Source organism: Triturus cristatus, chromosome 8 (assembly GCF_964204655.1).
Source record: "Triturus cristatus chromosome 8, aTriCri1.1, whole genome shotgun sequence".
NCBI classification, from domain to species: Eukaryota; Metazoa; Chordata; class Amphibia; order Caudata; family Salamandridae; genus Triturus; species Triturus cristatus.
In genome coordinates, this window is record NC_140591.1 from 876,579,410 (window position 1) to 876,600,259 (window position 20,850).

At 42.0% G+C, this 20,850-nt stretch overlaps 1 protein-coding gene across 5 annotated transcripts in view; it reads right to left on the reverse strand.

Moving 5' to 3' along the window:
• ADGRG7 (adhesion G protein-coupled receptor G7) overlaps positions 1-20,850 on the reverse strand; it is a 1,782,456-nt gene that overhangs the window by 1,029,286 nt on the left and 732,320 nt on the right. The window lies entirely within an intron of this gene.

Here is a 20,850-nt window from a genome sequence, read left to right on the forward strand (position 1 = left end):
GTACGCGTCATACAACTGGCTCCCATTGACTTCTATGGGAGTCCGACCGAACCGAGTCCGACAGCATATGTGCACATCGTACTCGCTCGGTCGGACTGTAGGGGTCTGGCTCGGTCGGAAAGCACTCCGGATCCGACTAGGTCGGAGTGCTTTCCGACCTGGATCGAAATCGTCACCTAAGAAGCAGACCACATTTTCCAGTTTCAGATTATCTTTCAAGCATGTCGTTTGACTGACTATATCCGTGAAATACATTTCTGTATAATTTACTGATACATTTAACAATAAACTACTGTTCTGTAAGGCATCATTGCTTGAACTCTTCTTCAAATAACTAAATAGGTCTTTCCTTGTGTGTTTTCCGTGTGCTGTGGGGTTTCTTCTGGCCTCACCACGCAGTGATAATATATCATACGAGGTTAAATAGAAACCACGTATCTCTGATGTGTAAGATGCTTACGTTTTACTTCAGAAATATAACTGGGAGACAGCTTTTCAGCTTGTTTTTATTTATTTTAATACACATCACACCGCGGCAAGTATCACATTTCTCTCTTTACATCACAGCTGTTTTAGACATCCCAAGTGTTTTCAAAGTCTCGTCTGTGTTTACTCCATTCAGGATAAACAGCACTAATGGAGGTTCGTCCCATAACCTGCAGTGGTACCTCGTTATCTAGCACATTAGGCTACAATGGAAGGAAGAAAAGAAAGACACAAGGAAACAAACAAAGTACAACAGAATCAAGAATAACTTTCCTAACATTCACAGCTGAGCCCACATTGGCATAGTCCATATGCTGATTACATAGGCAGCACATTCTTAAAGCTGTTTTTTTTATTTAGTAATATGTATTTTGCTTTAAAATTTTCAGCAATTCAAGTAACTCGTGTATCAAACTGATGTGCATTTTGCTAAGTCACTATCCATATTTTTGTTTGCTGTCAAGCAAGACTGATTGAAAAATTTGAAAAGACAACAACTAGCAAGACAGACAACAGCGGAGACTTTTACCATAATACGGACTTATAAGCAAATTAGGTAGTGGCAATATTTATTACCAGTATATTGATGACGTGGATAGTAACATGAATAAAGCCTAAACAATTGACTAAGCAACAACCAGTTGCCTCGCTGTGCTATTTCGGAATGAAAATATAAGACTTTTACCCATAACAGAGTGCTTGGGTTTTAATTACACTCACAATACTTTCAAAGAATGGAAAGTGTAAAATGTGATTGTGATGTGATCTATAGGGTACACTTTTAAATGCACAGCTTGTACCATAAAGGCAGTTGTATGACAAAATATCATCTACAAAATATAGTGACTCAAGAATATCATGTCAAAAAATCATTAACAAAAATATCAAGTTTGTATACTTTGTATGTAAGCATTCAAAATGTAAAAAAAAAAAAACATTGTGGAACACAATATCCTAAAAAATGTAAGTATGTCCACAAATAGATTCATATAACATTATATGTAAATTACTTAAATGTTTAAACTACAACTACAAAATAATAATGTAATTAAAGATATATAGTTTTAATTATTAATGTTATTCTACATATATACACATATACTCTTTCAAAAAAATATAATTTTTTAAAAATTTAAATATTTATGTTAAAAATATTAACAATTTAAAAATGAAAATTAACAAGCATAAATGTAACAAAAACGTACCAAGATTAATATAAAAACATAAAATAATAAAAGTCCAACTAAATAAAATGTAAATTAAAAAATCTTATAATTCATGCATTAAATAAAAAAATAAACAATAATTAAATAAATTGTAACAATCCAAAATAAACAACGCTAGAGAAACTGTTGGACTTTGAAGGAGTCAAATTAACATAAACAAATGCAGGTAATGTATTTGTCTTTGGAGGGGTTACATTTACTATCATGCCTCCAATCTAAGATATAGTGTGAAAAGAATTGGACTTGGGAATGGTTAGATATGATATTGCCATTGCAACGTAAACAAAAACATGGAACATGATGGACTTTGACGGGGTTAGAATTGCTATTCCCTACTCCAATCTGCACAATAGTAGGGAAATTGTTAGACTTTGGAGGGGTTAGAGTTACTATTCACACTCCAACTTGAACAACATTAGGGAAAGTGTTGGACTTTGGAGGGTTTTCATTTACTATTACCACTCCAAATTAAGCAAGAAAGGGAAAAATTGAATGAGTTATATATGCTATTCCCAATGCAATCTGAGCAGTAGGGTAAGTGTTGGCCTTTGGAGTTGTTACATTTAATATTAGCACACTAACACATGCAAAAACAGGCAAATCGTTGGCTTTTGGAGCGGTTAAGTTTACATTTACAATTTCCTATTACAATTACAATAAAAAAATACATAACAAAATAAAAAAATTCAAATATATTCAAAATAAAATCATATTCATAGGGAACTAAAAGTACAAGTAATTTGGAAAAACGAATTTCATATTTAAAAAAGTAAACATATAACAAATGTTTTTTTTCCAATAAACCCTAAAAAATTCAAGAACATACACAAAAAATAAATACAGTAATAAATTAAAAAATTATTCATATTGAATTAATCATTGAATAAAACAAACCAAATAAAATTAAAACAAATATTAAATATAAAATTCTTTGTGCAAATATTAATAAAAAGATTCAAAAAAGAAAAAAATAACATATTAAATTCTTTTTCAAAATTACGGCATGAAATACACTGATTGAAAACTTTAGCAATTAATTTATCAACAACAAATACTTAAAATAAATCAATTAAACAATTTACATAATTATCAATTATTATTTTAATTATAATAAATAAATCATTAAAAATACATAACAATAATGTATATTTTAAATAACTTCTTCTACAAACCCAACAACCCAGTACTACATTTCTAATTCAATTAAAAAAAATATGCATTAAAAATTACAAACTATACTAACATAATTAAAATAGTAAGTAATCCACACTTTTTTCCATACTCAAAATGGCTAATCCTACTCGCTTTCCACTTCTCCGTGTACTGCCTTTCAAAGAGCACTTTTAGATCATCCTGGGAAACATGAACATCAGCTTCTATCATCTTCCTCCTCTCTGCCTCCAACCCTTCCTCCTCCAGTTTCTTGTGCAGTTTCCTAATCCTCCTTTCAAGAATACCTTGAAGTGTAATGTTTTGATGTCCAAACAAACTCCGAAAGATGCTAAGTACCTTAGCACCATGGTTCCCAATAAGGTGCACGCATGAGCGCCCGCGTACCTCTGATACCTGTAGCGGGCAGTGCTGTGTGTGGTGCACGCACACACACAGCACATTAAACGAGAACGTTCGCACGAGCGGCGCAAAAAATGGGTGTTTCTTACATGTAGAGCAGTGCCTACTGTGTGCTTTTGTTTAAGTATTCATGTTAATTGCAGCGCCTTCACGAGCTGCGATTAACATGAATACTTTAAACAAAAGCACACAATCAGCCCAAAGGCACACTTAGGTAACAAAAGAATTTCAGCAAGTCTACAAACAGGGCGTAAAAAGCACACCTTGTGTTTGTAGACTTGCTGAATTTCTCTTCTTAACAGAGCTGGGCTGCGGGGTGATTGTGTGACTTTGTTAAAGATTTCATGTTAATTGCAGCTGCAGACGGGCACTGCAATTAACCTGAAATCTTTAACAAAGGCCCATAATCACCCCGTAGCCCAGAGCTCTATTAAGAAAAGAAATGCAGCAACTCTACAAACACGGTGTGAAAAGCACACGTCGTGTTTGTAGACTTATTGATTTCTCTTCTTAATGGACGAGGTTGAAAAGAGGGATTGTTTTTTTATCAGCTGCAGGTTCAGTGTCGGATGCAGAAATGACCAGGGGTTATCTAGGTGGTACCCGCAGGACACTGCATCTGTTTTGAGGAAAGCACATTGGTGGCCCTACATTGTGACCCTGGTTATGTCCATTGATGATTAATGTTTCAGTTGGTGTGATCATAGATTACTCGCAGTGCCTATCTTGGTGCTTCCTGGTTTGAATACTTGTAACCTGAAGACAGACACAGGAAGTATCTATATTAAACAATAATCACAAGACTGGGTTGAAATGAAGTGGCCGAGGTGGCCTTTTTGGCCAATAAATATTTAGAAGATCTTAGATGTGCAGTATGTCCTAACACTCTCTATGTTGTACCTAGTCTGTTAGCCTCTGCAACACAGGCCAGAGTCATGACCTAATGAATAACATGTGAACTGTTTGTTGAATGGGTGCTGGGCTCATCATATGTCACTATAATCTTTCATATACATAATGTGTGTGATCACGGTGGTGGACTAAGAGGGGATCTTTGGAGCTCACTGTGATCTGTCCAGATTCCTTTCTAAAAGTGTGTAAGTCTCTACCCCAAAACAGAGGCCTCACTTGCATTGTAAGGCATGTGTTCTGTACCTCATTGAAGAATTTGGCGAGTCGGTGTTCTTGTCATATACATTGACTAGGGAAGACTTCAATATTATTTAGGCAACCCAATACTATAATGTATCATCCCAGGATATTTGCTACTTATATCTACATTTTAAAGTTACGGTCACTATCCCTCTAAACTGTGTGCTATGACAGGATGTAATGTGATTTTTTGTAACTTGTAATTCGCTGATCCTCATGTAAAGCGCTTGGATACCTCCGGGTCTAGCCAGCGCTATATAAAACTCTGCAAATAAAAACATGAATTAATTAATAGAGCGCAGCTGTGTGGTGATTTACACTTTTCTGTGCTTGACATAGTGTGCCACCCTACTTGTATTTTCCTGTTTCTGTCATTGCATCCAGATATATGATACAACAAGTAACATCATACCCAGGGCTTTAAGTGGGATGAAAAAACTGGGGGGGGGGGTCTCGCAAAGGGGCATGGCCAGTGTAATTAAGGGTGTGGCTTAAGACACATATGCTAAAAATCTGTACTTGGCATAGTATATCACTGACTTGTATTTTGCTGCTGCTGTCATTTCATCCAGATATATGCTACAACAAATAACATCATACTTACAAGTAAGGACTATTGGCTTTGTCGATGGTTGTTAGTTGCATAAGATCAATAAGCAGCAACTATGGCTTGAAAAAGCTTCAACTTAAAGCCCTGGTGACACCACGACAATGTTGCTGCTCCCGAGTTTCAAAAAGAGAAGGGAAATCCAGAGAGAAAATGACTCTCTCCCCTACAAGTAGGGTGACCAGATTGTGCGACCCAAAAACCGGGACATTTCGTGGAAATAGAGGAAGGACTACAAATGTACATCAATAAAGTGGCAAATAATGACAGTCCTCATCCTCAAAGAAACACAGAACAGGCACTAAGAAAATTAATAAAATGTAATTTTTAAAACCAGCATCGTACCTGTTAATGAAACTGCTTACTTATAACATCTGCTTACTAGCCCTGCTTTGGAACACCTAAAAAAGATGCCTCTCACTGTTTTTAGTTCACCTTCTCAAAAACTGGGACATGAGCTACTTTTACCGAAATCTGCCGGGACAACTGTTGAAAAACTGGGACAGTCCGGGCAAATCCGGGAATCCTGGTCACCCTACCTACAAGGCTCACCTGGCATGACGTCATGCCCTAACTTCTCTACTAGTGAGAAGTGAGCAGTGTGAGCATGCACACACCGATGTGCTTACTGTCACTGCAGTCTGGGAAAAAACGGATCGCCTGTGCCCGGGCACAAAACAGAGCCCAGTAGAGACCTGTTTTGAGGCCCCCTTAAATAAACTGCCAGTGCTCAGCACCGGTGAGACCAGGCCCACTTAAAGCACTGATCATACCTACAAGTCGGACTATTGACTTTGTAAGTGGTTGCTAGTTGCATAAGATAAATATGCAGCAACAATGGCTTGTATGAATTAATTCAATCTGAATTTGAAAACAGCTAAACTCTCCGGCCATCTTTCTAGTTGTGATTAGGCTGCCAATGACAGAGACTTGCTTGAGTGTCTGTAATGGTCACGCTGGTAGTACAGTTTTAACAACCCCTTTAGACAAAATGTGACATTTTAACAAGAAGCAGTTTGACTGTTAATGAGATTCCCTTTTTTGTACTTGCAAATATTAGGGCGAAAGGGGGTGATTTTCTGTACAAAACTCTGAAATTCATCAGGTTAAGCAGACTGTCTTGTGATAGGAGCTTGCCATACATCTAGTAGTGCAGCTTCCGTACTGTGGTTGGGACATAAAAGTGACTAATGGGAATTCAACAGTTGGCTTGCTTCTAAATATTTTTCAAATTGTAGGGTGATTATTCTTTCCAGGTCTAATGGGGTCAGAGGAAGGGTGAAAGGGGAAATGTTTGTGGTATTGCTCTATTTTATTAACCCCTTCCATGCTGCGCGAATTCCGCCGCTGTGCTGACGGTTTCTTGCGCGGGCGTGGTCATGACGGAACGGTTCCGTCATGAGCACAGCTCAACCGTGGCTCATGACGGAACCGTTCCGTCATGAGCACCGAAGGGGTTAATGTAGGTGCTCATTATGTCAAGTCTGAAGAATAGACTAGATGAACCTTGACCCAGTGAGACGCTCATGATGGTAACAGTAGTCTTGAGCAGTGGAGGAGTAGAGTCTTTTTTAGGGTCTTAATTATTGTTCTATTATTGTCTCAAGAAACTGACATCTAGAAAGAGTGTGTTTTTTATACATGATGATCTGTTACCTGAGCATTCCACATGGCTAGGTGATGTACCAGTGCAGTGATGGTGCAGGTTTTCACAGATATCTTGTCAGCATTTTAATGTTTGTCTAAGTTTGTATTTTTTCTAGGATTTGAAAGTTGCATAGCAGTTCAGTGATCACTTTTCTCACCTATAAAAGCCTCTAAGTGCAATGCCCCTCCTAGTCATCCTGTTTCACTTCATCTGAAAGTTTTCTTGTTAATTGAATCTCCAGACGGGCGCTGCGATTAACCTGAAAACTTTAACAAAGGCACACAATCACCCTGCAGCTGCGCTCCATTAAGAAAAGAAATGCAGCAACTCTACACACATGGAGTGTAAAGCACACGCCGTGCTTGTAGACTTGCTGCATTTCTCTTCTTAATAGAGCTGGGCTGCGGGGGGATTGTGTGACTTTTAAAGTTTTCTGTGCTTGGCATAGTGTGCCCTCCAACTTGATTTTCCTGTTTCTGTCATTGCATCCACATATATGATACAAAAAGTAAATGTATACCTACAACTAGTCAGACTATTGGCTTTGTCAGTGGTTGTTAGTTGCATAAGATAAATAAGCAGCAACTATGGCTTTTATAGAATACTGAAAAAGCTTCCACTTAAAGCCCTGGTGACACCACAACAATGTTGTTGCCCCTGAGTTTCAAACAGAGATGGGAAGAAAGTGTTAGTGAAGAGAATTCTCCCGACAGATGGATCAGTCATTTACACACTTGCAGCTGCCATCTGCTCAGACCTGCATCTTGGCAAGATTAAAAATCTTGGCAAGGCCTAACCAGCCTTCCACCCTTCTTAGTTCATTCAGGTGAGCACAGTTACATAGAACAAGTGTTTACAAATGATAAGATGACAAAAAAGGCTCCTTATAGAACCCATCAACGTCAATATGCAGAGACGCTACTTCTGAAGCATTGCCATACCACACTCGCTGTCTTCTCTGACATATCTTTTTTCCTTTTTTTCTTCCACTCCCCAGCTGCTCTCGCCGTCTCCTTCTCTTCTTTTTCTTCTTCCTCATATCAGTCCCGCTCCACGTTTACCCCCTTTCCCCATCCCATTCTTGTCTCCATTCCCCCTCTCTGCCTTTTCTTTGCTTTCTCTTCTACCGGTTTTCCATTCTCCGTTCTCCCACCCAGTTCTCCAAAGCCTCTAGCTGCCTTTCTCTTTCAGTCCCTCTCTTACCAATTTCTCCATTACCCCCTTCCCCATTTCTCGTCTTTGCGCCCTGACTTTTTTTCTACTTTGTTCCTCTCTCCCCCTTTCTCTTCCACTAAATCCTATTTCTCACTAGTCTCTCCTTTTCCTTCAGGCTATGTTACAATTTTGAAAACACATACCATTATCCCTGATTATTAGATGGAAGCACATTTAGAATTTGGACCAGTGTGCCTCTGCAGTGTTGGTGACCTGGCCAAAAAAGGACATGAAAAAGCTGAAATTGGATCATAAATCCAAAGCTGTTCTAATCAGGGGCCCCAGAAATAAGTTCGGCCCAGGGCACTCAAAATCCTTAAGATGTCCCTGTGCATTTGTTAAAGTTTTCATGTTAATCGCAGCACCCATCATGAGCTTCAATCAACACGAAAACCTTAACAAATGCACACAATCACCCCAACCCTATCAAGAAAAGAAATGCAGAAACGTAGCTGCCAAGGTTTCAAATTGCAATGTGGGATGTTTTCATAATTTCACTGTAATTATTAGTGCAATTTGAACAGGGCCGGCTTTAGTGCTGGTGGTGCCTGGTGTGACAATGTTTGTTGGCGCCCCAATAACCACCTCCGCCACAGATACTCTCATTACCAACCTTTAACAGTGCCCCTCAAGTCTCCATAACCCATCTCTCTTCCATATTTATTTTGTTTACTAACGCCACTCATACCAGTGTAAGGTGTTAAGCACTTTACATTGCACACACATTACACAGAGACACTGAATTATAGTGTGTAAATCAATGTACAGGAAATGTTGCATCAGTCAGAGGAATACAATTTCTCTTCTTAACAGCTGGGCTACTAGGGTTTTAAGCAAGCGTTTGGAGTGATATTTGGTGCTGCACACACGCGGTCTAGTTCCTGGCGCACATAGCCATGGCTGCAGTGCAGAGAGACCCTACACTGCCGCACACAGAGGAAAAAAATTAGAAGGAACATTGTTTAGCACCACCAAATATCCACGGTAGAAAAGAGGATGCCTATTTTGAAAGTTTCTAAGTCACATTGTGTTGTGAAGACTGCAAGGAAGTAACGGTGAGTTTTTCAATACGGCCGACACATTCAGAATGCCATCACTATGTGATCTAGTTGCCAGAGCCTCCAGGACTAAGCTTCCTATTAACACACATGCGCGAACTACGTGCTGCACACTTCAACTGAATCTATTGTTTAAGAGGTAGTGTCTTTGGTGAGCGCATCGTCTGAGAGAATTTATATTGTAGTTTTAGGAGCAGAGTGCAGTTTTCAGCTACGGGCATGAGCAATACTAATATCTGAAGCATTCTTGTAAAAAAAAAAAGGTAGTGTCTCAGTGAGACTAGTGTTGACGCTGTGAGGACAATTCAGTCAGAGAGAGTAGCGGCTGTATCTCTAGCCTAATCTAAAGGAACATGTAGTAAGGAAAACCAGAGGACCCTAAAAAGTGAATCCGTGGTGGACTAATGTTTTAGAAAAACAATGGTTCTTATGTGGCCAAAAAGGTCCAAGGAAGGAAGCGGTGTCAGAATTAGTGACAATGCGCTAGAGTCGAGATAGATAATAAATATCTCAGGGAGCGATAAGTAATATGAACAGGGACATGTGAGTCAAAATAACGTTTGTTATCTATTTTATGAAATTATGCAAAAACAAATTCAGGTGCTCACATAGTAAAGTGACAACAAGCGTGACGTGCTAAGTGGGGGCGACTTTAAAATATAAACATCGCATTGACAACACATAGGAAAACTCCTCAAGAATAAATTATACAAAGTGTACAGAGTTCTTGTTGTAGGGGGTCAACGACGTTTCGATCTCAGCTATTCAAGATCATCTTCAGGACATAGCAATTGTGAGCAAGCTGAATTCAAAACTGGGCGGTGCCAGGGAGAAAGTTAGCGAGAAAGTAAGCAGAATGCTGCAAGAGGCATGAATTCCTGAATCTTGGACTTGAAAGTGTGGAGCTATTCCAACTGTGACTGACGTCCGCCCGTGAGGGTGCTAATGAGTGAAGTAACGTGCAATTGGAGCAATTACTTGAAACTGCACGAGGAGAGACCGCTTATTCCAGCGTTATCCAATGCCGAGGAATGAAAACCACAATGTGGTGCAGCGGGTCAAGGCTGCCATGAGAAGTATGAATCTTCGATTGCACATTAGCACGTCACGCTTGTTGTCACTTTACTATGTGAGCACCTCAATTTTTTCTTGCATAATTTCATAAAATAAATAACAAACGTTATTTTGACTTACAAGTCTCTGTTCATACTACTTATCGCTCCCTGAGATATTTATCATCTATCTCGAGTCTAGCTCATCATTGTCACTATTTCTGACACCGCTTCCTTCCTTGGACCTTTTTTAGGCCACATAAGAACCGTTGTTTTTCTAAAACATTAATCTGAAGGAACAGCAGTAAGTGTTATATATATATATATGTTGTCAAGCCTGAGGGGGGGGGTGGGGGCATAGCAAGCAAATAAGGGAAGCAAGGGTGTTTTTAAAAAAAAATCTTTTAGCTGCGAAATCTGAATGGGAAATGGAAAGATGGCAGGCCATTAAGAATGCTATGGACGTTAAAGACACAAGAGCTTTCTGGAATTTAGTTCACACCGGGAAAATAGATGGTAGGTCTGCCCTCGAGCCTAATATTGCTGAGGAAGCCTGGCGTCTTTATTTTAAAGATTTATATTCAAGCGCCTATAATGGACCTAGTGAGAGTGGGATATTGGCTTGCTGTCATACCTTTGATTCCCTTGGGGATATACCTCCATATACCTTGGCTGAGGTATTATCTGCCTTAGCCAAAATACTGCCAAACAAAGCTCCTGGGCTGGATAGAATCCCCGGGGACCTGTATAGAAATGAACATATTGTTTGGGCCCCATACCTCCAGACATTATTTAATGCCATTCTTTATGGCATGTGACCCCCCCCCCCCACGCGGCCGGAGCAGTGATCATTCCTATCTATAAAAAAGGGTCTCCCATAGAACCGGCAAATTACAGGCCAATCAGCCTCATTGATGTAATTCAAAAGATTTTTGCTAGAGTCTTATTGGGAAGACTCCAGGAATGGATGGAAGACCTTAATATTTTAACTCCTTTACAGGCAGGCTTCAGATGTAAAACATCTACTATACATCAGTTGTTTAGGCTTCAACTGATCTATTGGAAGCATATAGTTTTGGAGGGTGGTAGTCTGTACCTTACATTTGTGGATCTTAAATCGGCGTTTGACATGGTGGATCGTGACCAGCTGTGGGGAATCTTGCTGGATATGGGAGTACCACCATATCTCTGCCACCAGTTTAAACGCCTCCACGAGGGAACATTTGCTAGGGTAAGATTCGGCAAGAATGGGAAATTAACGGCTCCTTTCCCTGTGGGAAAGGGGGTGAGGCAGGGTTGTGTGCTTGCACCAACCCTTTTCTCACTCTTTCTCAACGGGCTAATAGGAGACCTTCTTGCCGTTAAGGACATTGACTCCCCAAAACTAGCCAACTGCAAATTCCCTGCCCTAATGTTTGCGGACGGCACCCTGCTCCTCTCTAAATCACCTATGGGGATGCAGCGTGTATTAGAGGAATTTAGTCGCTTCTGTAAAAGGAGGAATTTGGTAGTTAATATTAAAGAAAACAAAATATATGGTCTTCCACGCTGACTCCATAAACTGTCCGCACCCAAGACTGGAAGATGGACCTTTAGAAAGGGTTCCTATCTTCGATTATTTGGGCCTCACACTAAATGACAAAATGGGGTGGGGACCCCAAATCAATAAAGCTAATTTAAAGCTAATTCAGGCAGTCGGGGGGATTTTAAAGGTTTATAAGAGTTGCGCCCTAAAGGTTATAAGCCCGCCTGTAGAAATCTACAAGGTTCAAGCTAGGGGGGCAACTATGTATGGGGCCGAACTTTGGGGACATAGCTTAGTTAATGCCCTCACTTTAACAGAAAATAATTTTATGAGACAAATCTTGTGTTTGCCCAAAAGTACTCCTTTAACGCCACTAAGGATGGCTTTGGGCATCCTTCCCATTGCAGACCTAATTGCCTCACGCCCACTGCTTTATTGGCGACGGCTGTGGAGTACGCCAGAGCTAGGACATTATAGAGAGGAATTGTTATTGTTATTGTTAATTAAATCTTGTATAGCGCATATATACCGGCAGGTCTCATAGCGCTCAGACAGAGGAAAAAAAAACAAGAAAACGAAACAAGCTGGGTCCTTAGATACTGAAAGATTTCACAACCATATCAAACGCTTCTCTGAAAAGGAGGGTTTTGAGTTTTTCACGGAAGGAAAGAAGTCTAGATTCGTTCCGTAGCTCTCCGGGCAACTGATTCCAGAGTTGAGGCAGGAGGATCGAGAAGGCTCTCCCCCCTTTGGATGCACAGTTAAAACGAGGGCATATTAGTCTACTGGCTTCTGCTGAGTGCAGCACCCGTCCTGGCACGTATTTGAGTACCCGTTCTTTTATGTACTAAGGGGCATGTCCAAAAAGGGCTTTGTGTGTGATACACAAACCCTTAAACTTGGCTCTTTGCCTGATGGGTAACCAGTGTAGTTCACTCAGCAGAGGGGTAGCATGAGTTCTTCTGGGTAATATAAAAATGAGCCTGGTTGCATCGTTCAAAACTATCAGCAGTTTATTTGTCAATTTCTGAGGCAGCCCAACATATAGTGCATTTCCATAGTCAAGTCTAGAGACTATCGTAGCAGCTACTATTGTCTTCATGGTCGAGACCGAGAGGAGGGGAACAAGTTTCCTCAGCTGTCGCAGCAGACCGACACAAGTACCGACAACCTGGTTGGTCATAGAAAGTTGAGAGTCGATCTTTATACCCAGACTTTTCACCACAGGTACTGGCATGGGGGGAGCTCCTAACTCCTGAGGCCAAAAAAGATCATTCCAGGGGTTACCTTTGGTTGAAATGGCAAGGACCTCCGTTTTGTCAGGGTTGATTTTTAAAGAGTTAGCCGCCATCCAGCTAATTCCTAACTATAACGTCTGTAAAACCTATGGCTTTTTCAGTGAATTTCAAAGGTTTTTTAAATGTTAATTTCATAGTTTAATATTTATAAAACCTATATTTTTTCTATTTTTTTGTAATATTTTGTAACTCTATTATCCTTTATTTTTATTTCAAAAATATATAATGTTTTATATCTTCATAACAAAGTATGTATATCGTTTTTTGTTTTTTTGGGAGAAAACTGAAGTCCCGTACCGATAGTGGTACAAAAGGGGGTGGTGATGGACGGAGCATCAGAACCAGTCAAACACTCACACCCAGTCAACAGATCTGGGTTTGATCCATCACCGTTCTTTAGCCCACTCTGCCACCCAGTTCAGACATGGCCATATGCAAATCAGTCTGACCCTGTGCCTCATGGGAACAGTCCAGCCCGAACTGCCAACCCATGCCTTCCCTGGACCGGAAACAAGCTTCCTAGGACCGGTTTCTGGCATTTCAGCCGTCTTTAGCCAGGCTTGCTTGAATCCAGTGGCAAAGTGAGCAAGGGACTCACGTCTGAGCATACCCTGCCAACTTATGGCGAACAAAGCGGTACAAAAGGGGGTGGTGATGGACGGAGCATCAGAACCAATCAAACACTCACACCCAGTCAACAGATCTGGGTTTGATCCATCACCGTTCTTTAGCCCACTCTGCCACCCCAGTTCAGACATGGCCATATGCAAATCAGTCTGACCCTGTGCCTCATGGGAACAGTCCAGCCCGAACTGCCAAGCCATGCCTTCCCTGGACCGGAAACAAGCTTCCTAGGACCGGTTTCTGGCATTTCAGCCGTCTTCAGCCAGGCTTGCTTGAATCCAGTGGCAAAGTGAGCAAGGGACTCACGTCTGAGCATACCCTGCCAACTTATGGCGAACAAAGCGGTACAAAAGGGGGTGGTGATGGACGGAGCATCAGAACCAATCAAACACTCACACCCAGTCAACAGATCTGGGTTTGATCCATCACCGTTCTTTAGCCCACTCTGCCACCCCAGTTCAGACATGGCCATATGCAAATCAGTCTGACCCTGTGCCTCATGGGAACAGTCCAGCTCGAGCTGCCAACCCATGCCTTCCCTGGACCGGAAACAAGCTTCCTAGGACCGGTTTCTGGCATTTCAGCCGTCTTCAGCCAGGCTTGCTTTAATCCAGTGGCAAAGTGAGCACTACCGTACCGGTAGTGTACCATGCTCCATCAGCACGCGAATCCTATCCGCCATATTGCTAAACTCGTAAAGGATGCGCATTTTGTATTCAACGGGTTCGTGGCACCGCGTCCCGCGTAACATCATATACGTATGTGGTATTGCCAGCTGCTACTTTGGTATGCAACGGGTGCACAGTACCAAGTCGCGCCTTACGTCATGTATGTATGGGGTCGCGCCCGCTGCGCATTGCGTATGCGACGAGTGCACGCTGCCAGGCCCTGTGTTACGTCATAGATGTTTGGTGTCGCGCCGGGTACGCCATTCCCTCATTTCTTTTTGGTCTCAAAAGTATATCTAAATAAGTTTAAAGTGTATATGAGAACAAGCGATAATCTAAAAAAATTTAAGCATTTATATATTTCTAACTGTAATAAACTTGTGTCGGGTGCGGCCTCCTTGCGCGCTCGGTGCACGATTTCCATGTGACCTTAAAGAAAAGCATTTGATTGGTTCATGACATTTCCCATTGTAACAGTTGGAGGACTCCACCTATTTTAATAATTCTCTCTACAGCGTTTGATGAGACTCCTCTTCTGCTTACAGAGCTTTTTTGAAAACCTTTTGCTATGTACACATATCTGACACTACACACAACATGCAACCATCATCTTCATCAATATTCATGCTCTGTAAGTAGCCTTCCACCTGTGATAGCCACGCATCTAAAAGCTACATAACAGAACTTTTCCCCACTGCCAGAGGTAACATGGTTGCATACGCTGTCCACAGCACAATGTAATGTGGTACAGCCCAGGGGCAGTATCATGCATAGATAATGAACACACGGATACAGATAGATAGTGGAAGTGGGTACAGGCACGTGCGCTCGACTCCTTTTTATTACCAGGGTCACATATCCAGTGACATCTGTGCTGAATGCGTGTGGGGTGAGTGTAAACCAGCCCTCAGGGAATGGTTACTGCTAGCATCATCTACAAAATTAATCATTGGATCACACACAGAGATTCAATAATAAAAGGGTCAATAGTTGGTGCTGCAGTAAGATAGGGACACTAGATGTGAAATAATACAGAAAAGATTCTATCGTAAAAAAACCATAACTTATAGGTATACTGAGGTACAGACATTAGATCTGAAATTATACACAACAAGATTGTATCATAAAGGGTCCATCAGGTCTAGTGCACTTAGATAGCCACATCAAAAGCATTCAGCATGAGCACAGCTAGCGATGATGCGTGCTGTGGGCGGGCAGTACTAGGAGCAATGTCTGTTGCCTACAACACTACATCATCTGCAATAGCGACTCGATCTGAATTGTAAACACTGCTGTCTGCAGTGTAGGCCAGAGAGCGGTCTGCAAGGGCCCACAGCCACGTGGTGTTGACTTGAGCTGTCCTGTTTGCCGTACGCGAAGCAACAAAAACCGTGTGCGGACCCTGTGATGATGCGTATGCGTGGTGCAGACAGAGCGCACTGGAGCAATGTCTTTTGCGTACAGGACTGCGTTATCTACAATAGTGACTCGATCTGAATTGTGAACACTGCTGTCTGCAATGTACATTAAAGTCAGTAGTGAGCACAATCTTCCATGAATACTTTTTCTCACTTCCTGTTCACAAAATACAACAACATAAATTACACAAAACTCTGCAATAAATAAATCAAAACTATTCGAATTGCAATCTCTGCTGTCCACTGTGTACACTGTTATTCAGTGTTCTTTACCACTACCAAGAAGAATTTGGTCATTGTACTAGACCTATAAGTCATCTTCAAGCAAGTATACTAAAAGGCTATAGTGTATATTTCAATAGACATTGTAGTTAGTTGCCTACTGGATTCTGTAATTAAGCAATCACCACTCGATCTGAATTGTGAGCCCTGCTGACCGCAGTGTAGGCTAGAGGCAGTGGGCATTAACGCCTCACAGCCACGTGCCGTTGGATTTGGAAGCACGCAGTTGGTTGCATCTGATCGGAGGGGGTACACACAAATCATCACAAACTTTAACTTCTAACATCCTCAATCACAGAATCAAGACCCCGTTTCAATGTTCCGACCTGCTGTACCACGGTGTACTCCAGTGACTGCAGTCAGCTAAGCCCAATGATCATGTGCAGCAATTAGCTACGGAAGCACAGAGTCCGATGTATGTCAACGGAGGGAGTTCTGTGAAAACCAAGCAGCAGGTAATATCGGACATCGTCCATTCTGGGATCAAGACACCGTTCCACTGTTGGGACCTATATTTGGTTACACCTGGTCGAAGGGAGTACCTTCATCTGCACTCTCAGATGCAGTTCTAACATCGTCCATTCTGGGATCAAGACTCCGTTCCACTGTTCGGACCTGCTGTACTGCGGTGTACTCCAGCGACTGCAGTCGCCAAGCCCAATGATCATGTGCAGCAATTAGCTATGGAAGCACAGAGTCTGATGTACCTCAACGGAGGGAGTTCTGTGAAAACCAAGCAGCAGGTAATATCGGACATCATCCATTCTGGGATCAAGACACCGTTCCACTGTTGGGACCTAGAGTTGCTTGCACCTGGTCAAAGGGAGTACCTTCATCTCCACTCTCAGATGTAGTTCTAACATCATCCATTGTGGGATCAAGACACCGTTCCACTGTTGGGTCCTGTTGGACTACTGTGTTAGTAGTATACAGAGCACTCCACGGTGCTGGGCCTCAGGCTGGGCTCTGCCTGCCTGTGTCGCGGTAGCCAGCGTTGATCTCAGGAGTCTTCCCAGCTCGCAGACCTCGGCCCAGGAGCTTCCGCCGGCACGTGGTGGGCCCTCTTTCACATACGGCGGTGTCGAAAGGTGAACTGTGGGGCATATGTGTGTCGCAGCGGCCATGACGGTTTCAGGGTAGCAGCAGGCTGAGAGCATTATTCCCGCTGCCACCTTCGCTCACGGCGTCAGCCTCGTGGCGGTGTAAGCTGCGCAGACCTGACAGACATGTTCGCTATTCCGCAAGAGAACCACACCCAGAGAAACGTGCCTTTTATTCATACCCCTACGCTAGCCTTGCGTACGCCGAGCCAGCCCATTACGCGAACGATTTAGGGCCGGGGGAGGGGACACGTACGCGCTATGTTTTTGTAATCTTCCCTTTTGACTGTATTATCATGGTTGCGTCCACTGTCCACTTCACTCAATAGATCTTCCAGACAGCTCGTTGGCCAGTCTGGGGTATCGACGGACAGAGCGGTGCCTCCTTCTCCGAGCTGTCAGCCGGGTGAGGTGAGGTAGTTCTCCCACTAAAAGCTGGGAATGAAGACATTGTTCTTGCGCTCAAGCACGAGACTGCTTGTCTGGTAGGGTGGCATTGGCCACTATCTTACCCAACATTCACGTTTGGATTGCATGGGTTTGATTCTCACTTTTTTTCACATATTACTTCAGCAGTAGCATTTTAGTTGTGTTTTGTTTTTCGGTCCTGAAGAAAGCCGGGTCAAGTGACCACTCCGGCTGAAACATGTCGACCCCACTATAATCGAACCAAGAATTAGTCTAAAATTTTTTTTAAAAAAAGACTATAGGTTCTTTTAGACATGAAACCTGGTTAATCCTCATTAAACATATTTTTTGACCAAGTATTAATTTTTAATCTCACATCACATATAAGCACTGCACATCACTTGAGTCCTCAAGTCTTGGGTACATACCCTGACAGGAGTTTGTTTCTCTTTTGGGTATCACTGGCCTGTGCACCAAGCAGAGTCTTCTGTGACCCATGATTCTGGGCTCAGACCGTGATTCCTTAGAGTTCCAGATGACGATGCTCCGCCAATAAGGGTGGGCTGATGGACTCTTAACCTCCTGTTAGGTGGTGTCCCGATCACCTGTAGGATCTCATGCACTCCCTTATAGCAATTATTGGCTAGCTATTCTTGTTTCTATGGAGTTGGCACCTTCTGATGGTTATTTGTAACATCAGTGTATGTTGACATGTACATGTCTGTGCTCTGCATACTCAAGTCTGTCCGGCACATCCCCTCAACACTTTGCATTGTATACTTTTATCATCGAGAATCACTTGCCACCTTCGCACATACTTTGCTCCTATCTATCCCCGCATTCTACATTGTGTGGCAGAGGTGCTATGTTTGGTTTGTGTACATGGCTAGCCACGGTTCCCACAGTACGTAGTGTTGTTGTGTCTGCTAGGTGTACATGTTGTTTGTCATGTTGTCTGTGATTATATAAGGTAGCGCGTTTATTTACGAGCAGTGGTTTCTCCCATTTACATATCACTGTCTTAAAGAGGATTCTCACAGGTGAAAAGTGGGACCCCAATGGCAGTCATTCATTACTATGCAAGAATGTCCAACTGCACAACGCTTCTAGGCTTACAGCCCCCAATCTTGCGTGCTTTCTTGAAAGCACGCCAACTCCCACAATCAGACCAACATTCACACAGATTTCTAACGGCAGTTATCTGCTTCTTAATAACATGGACTGCTACGCAATGTGAGCTGGCATGCCGTATGTCCTCACTGTCTCATACCGGATAACTTACTCTGGCAATCTCTATTCCCACCCAAACAAAGTAACTCCCAAATTTCAACTTTGCCTTCAATACCTACTTTGAAAACAGATTTTAGTAAACGGAGCAAACTGAAAGCGCTTTTGTTTTGTTTCAAACAGAAGTGTCCCTCACTTCTCCAAAAGTAAATTATTGACTGCAGATAGCACGAACTTCAAGTAAAATACACTCCTTTTTAAAGACGAACATCCCATTACACCTTGTGAATTGTTACACAATTTTCAACACATCTGACATTTAAGTTCTGGCACACTTTTTTAACACTGTCTCCTCCGGCCTTGTCACAGGCTTTCAAACTGTTTTAGTCTACTACCAGACTTCATTCATTCGATCATCTCTGGAATAACAGCAACAGTGCCCATAATTCTCGCTCTGTTTGCGGCCATCCTACTACTATTTTAGCTTGTTAAAAATGTCTGTGCTCCCTGAGGTAACAAGCATGCCTGCCTCTATCTATCATCGGCGCCAGCTACAACATGACATTTATTTTCATATATACAATCTGCGTGCAACCATCTTTTATTGCAAAACTTGCCCAATCGACTGGCGAATGGATCTATGCCTTGCCAACATCCCAGGAAACGCTCCCGATATCCAGCAGGTAATGGAGTATCATGAAAACCATGAACTTGATTGTTCGGGCAGTGGAGCAATGGTGGATGCAACGCAAAAAGGTATCCTGGCGGAATGGGATTTCTGCGCAGCCGCAAAAGATCTCCTGCAACGTGCGATCTTTGACAACATCGCAGATTGCCTGCCAATCCAAATTACAGCGCCAACATTCGAGGAACATTACTGTCCCTTCGAGGATATGAATTGGATCGCTTCGCTTTTCTCACACGATGGCGACAATTGCCTCTTGGAACATTACGCATCTCAAGCCGCTGAAGAACTTCCGGACTGCAATCTCCAAGACTTGTAAAAAATTCACTTTATTCTTGGATTGATTTTCTCCAACTTTTTTTACTTTTTCCTATTACATTTTTTAAGACACTTCAATTGAACTATTTTCATATAATAACTTTCTAAGTATGCGTAGGCATTTGAACTCTGTTTTCATTATTGGCCCTTACGTCTCCACACTAACCAGGGATGGACTATGTATGGTCTATGCAAATACGCTATTTACTTGCTAAATTAGCATAAACCCGACATCCATTTTGAAACCATATATATTCTTTGTACACACGTATCTCTGCCTGCCTGTTATCCACAAAGCCCTTTCACACAAATGAGCTCATCCTCAGCCTCTGCTCACGAGATGGCGATCAAGATAAAAAAGCACGGCATTGTTTAGGAACTGGTTGGCACAGTGTGATAATCGTATCCTACCTTTATTTTCATTTTACAATTTACAGTCATTCATGTCTAATAGGTATTGTTTATGTCACATGGAACTGTAACAGGTAATGTGGAATGGACTGATGCAGGAGCTTAGGTTTGAATACAGCAGAAGCGGTTGGAGTTTGCCTCAGCTGGATGCCTTAGCTCTTGCACCAGTGGTTCCATTTATGGCACTTAAATAAAGACACTTTTTATATAACTTGCAGACTCCATCGCTTTATCCCACACTGCCACTTTCTTAAACACACCTAATTTCACCATTTGTCTTCTCTGACATTGCAACATTCTGCATTATATTCTTCACAATTATTTCTTTATTTCTGTTGCTAAAACACTCTATTCGAGTCTTCAGACCGGTAGGGGTGAGTAGTTTGCTTCCCACTCCCACTATAGTCTAAACCAATACTAACATCACTTGCACAGCTATGCTACAGCGGCCAGTATGCTACAGCGCCCAGAGCACATCAGTTTACAGCAATCAGCTCACGGTTTCATCCCCGAGTGTACCGGCACCTCACCTCAGCACTATCTCACTCTGGGCAAAACAGCACTTTCACTCCCTGTGTATTACACCCTAACCACCCCACAGATCTCACAGCGCTCCTACCCTCCTCTTTCCTACTCTTTTTGCCCTTTTTTCCCCTTACTCGCTTCAACAAAATCACAAAATTGCTGCCAACACTTCCTAGTTACAACCGCTCGCACCGCTAGCAGCCAATAGGCAGCAAGCTAGTGCTCGTAACGTCTCAGCCAATCATAAGGCAGAATTCCCAAATATTGATATCTGTAAATTTCGATATTTCTCCAAAACTACGGAACGGATTTACACCAAATAAACAAAAGCGTGCTTTCTAGACC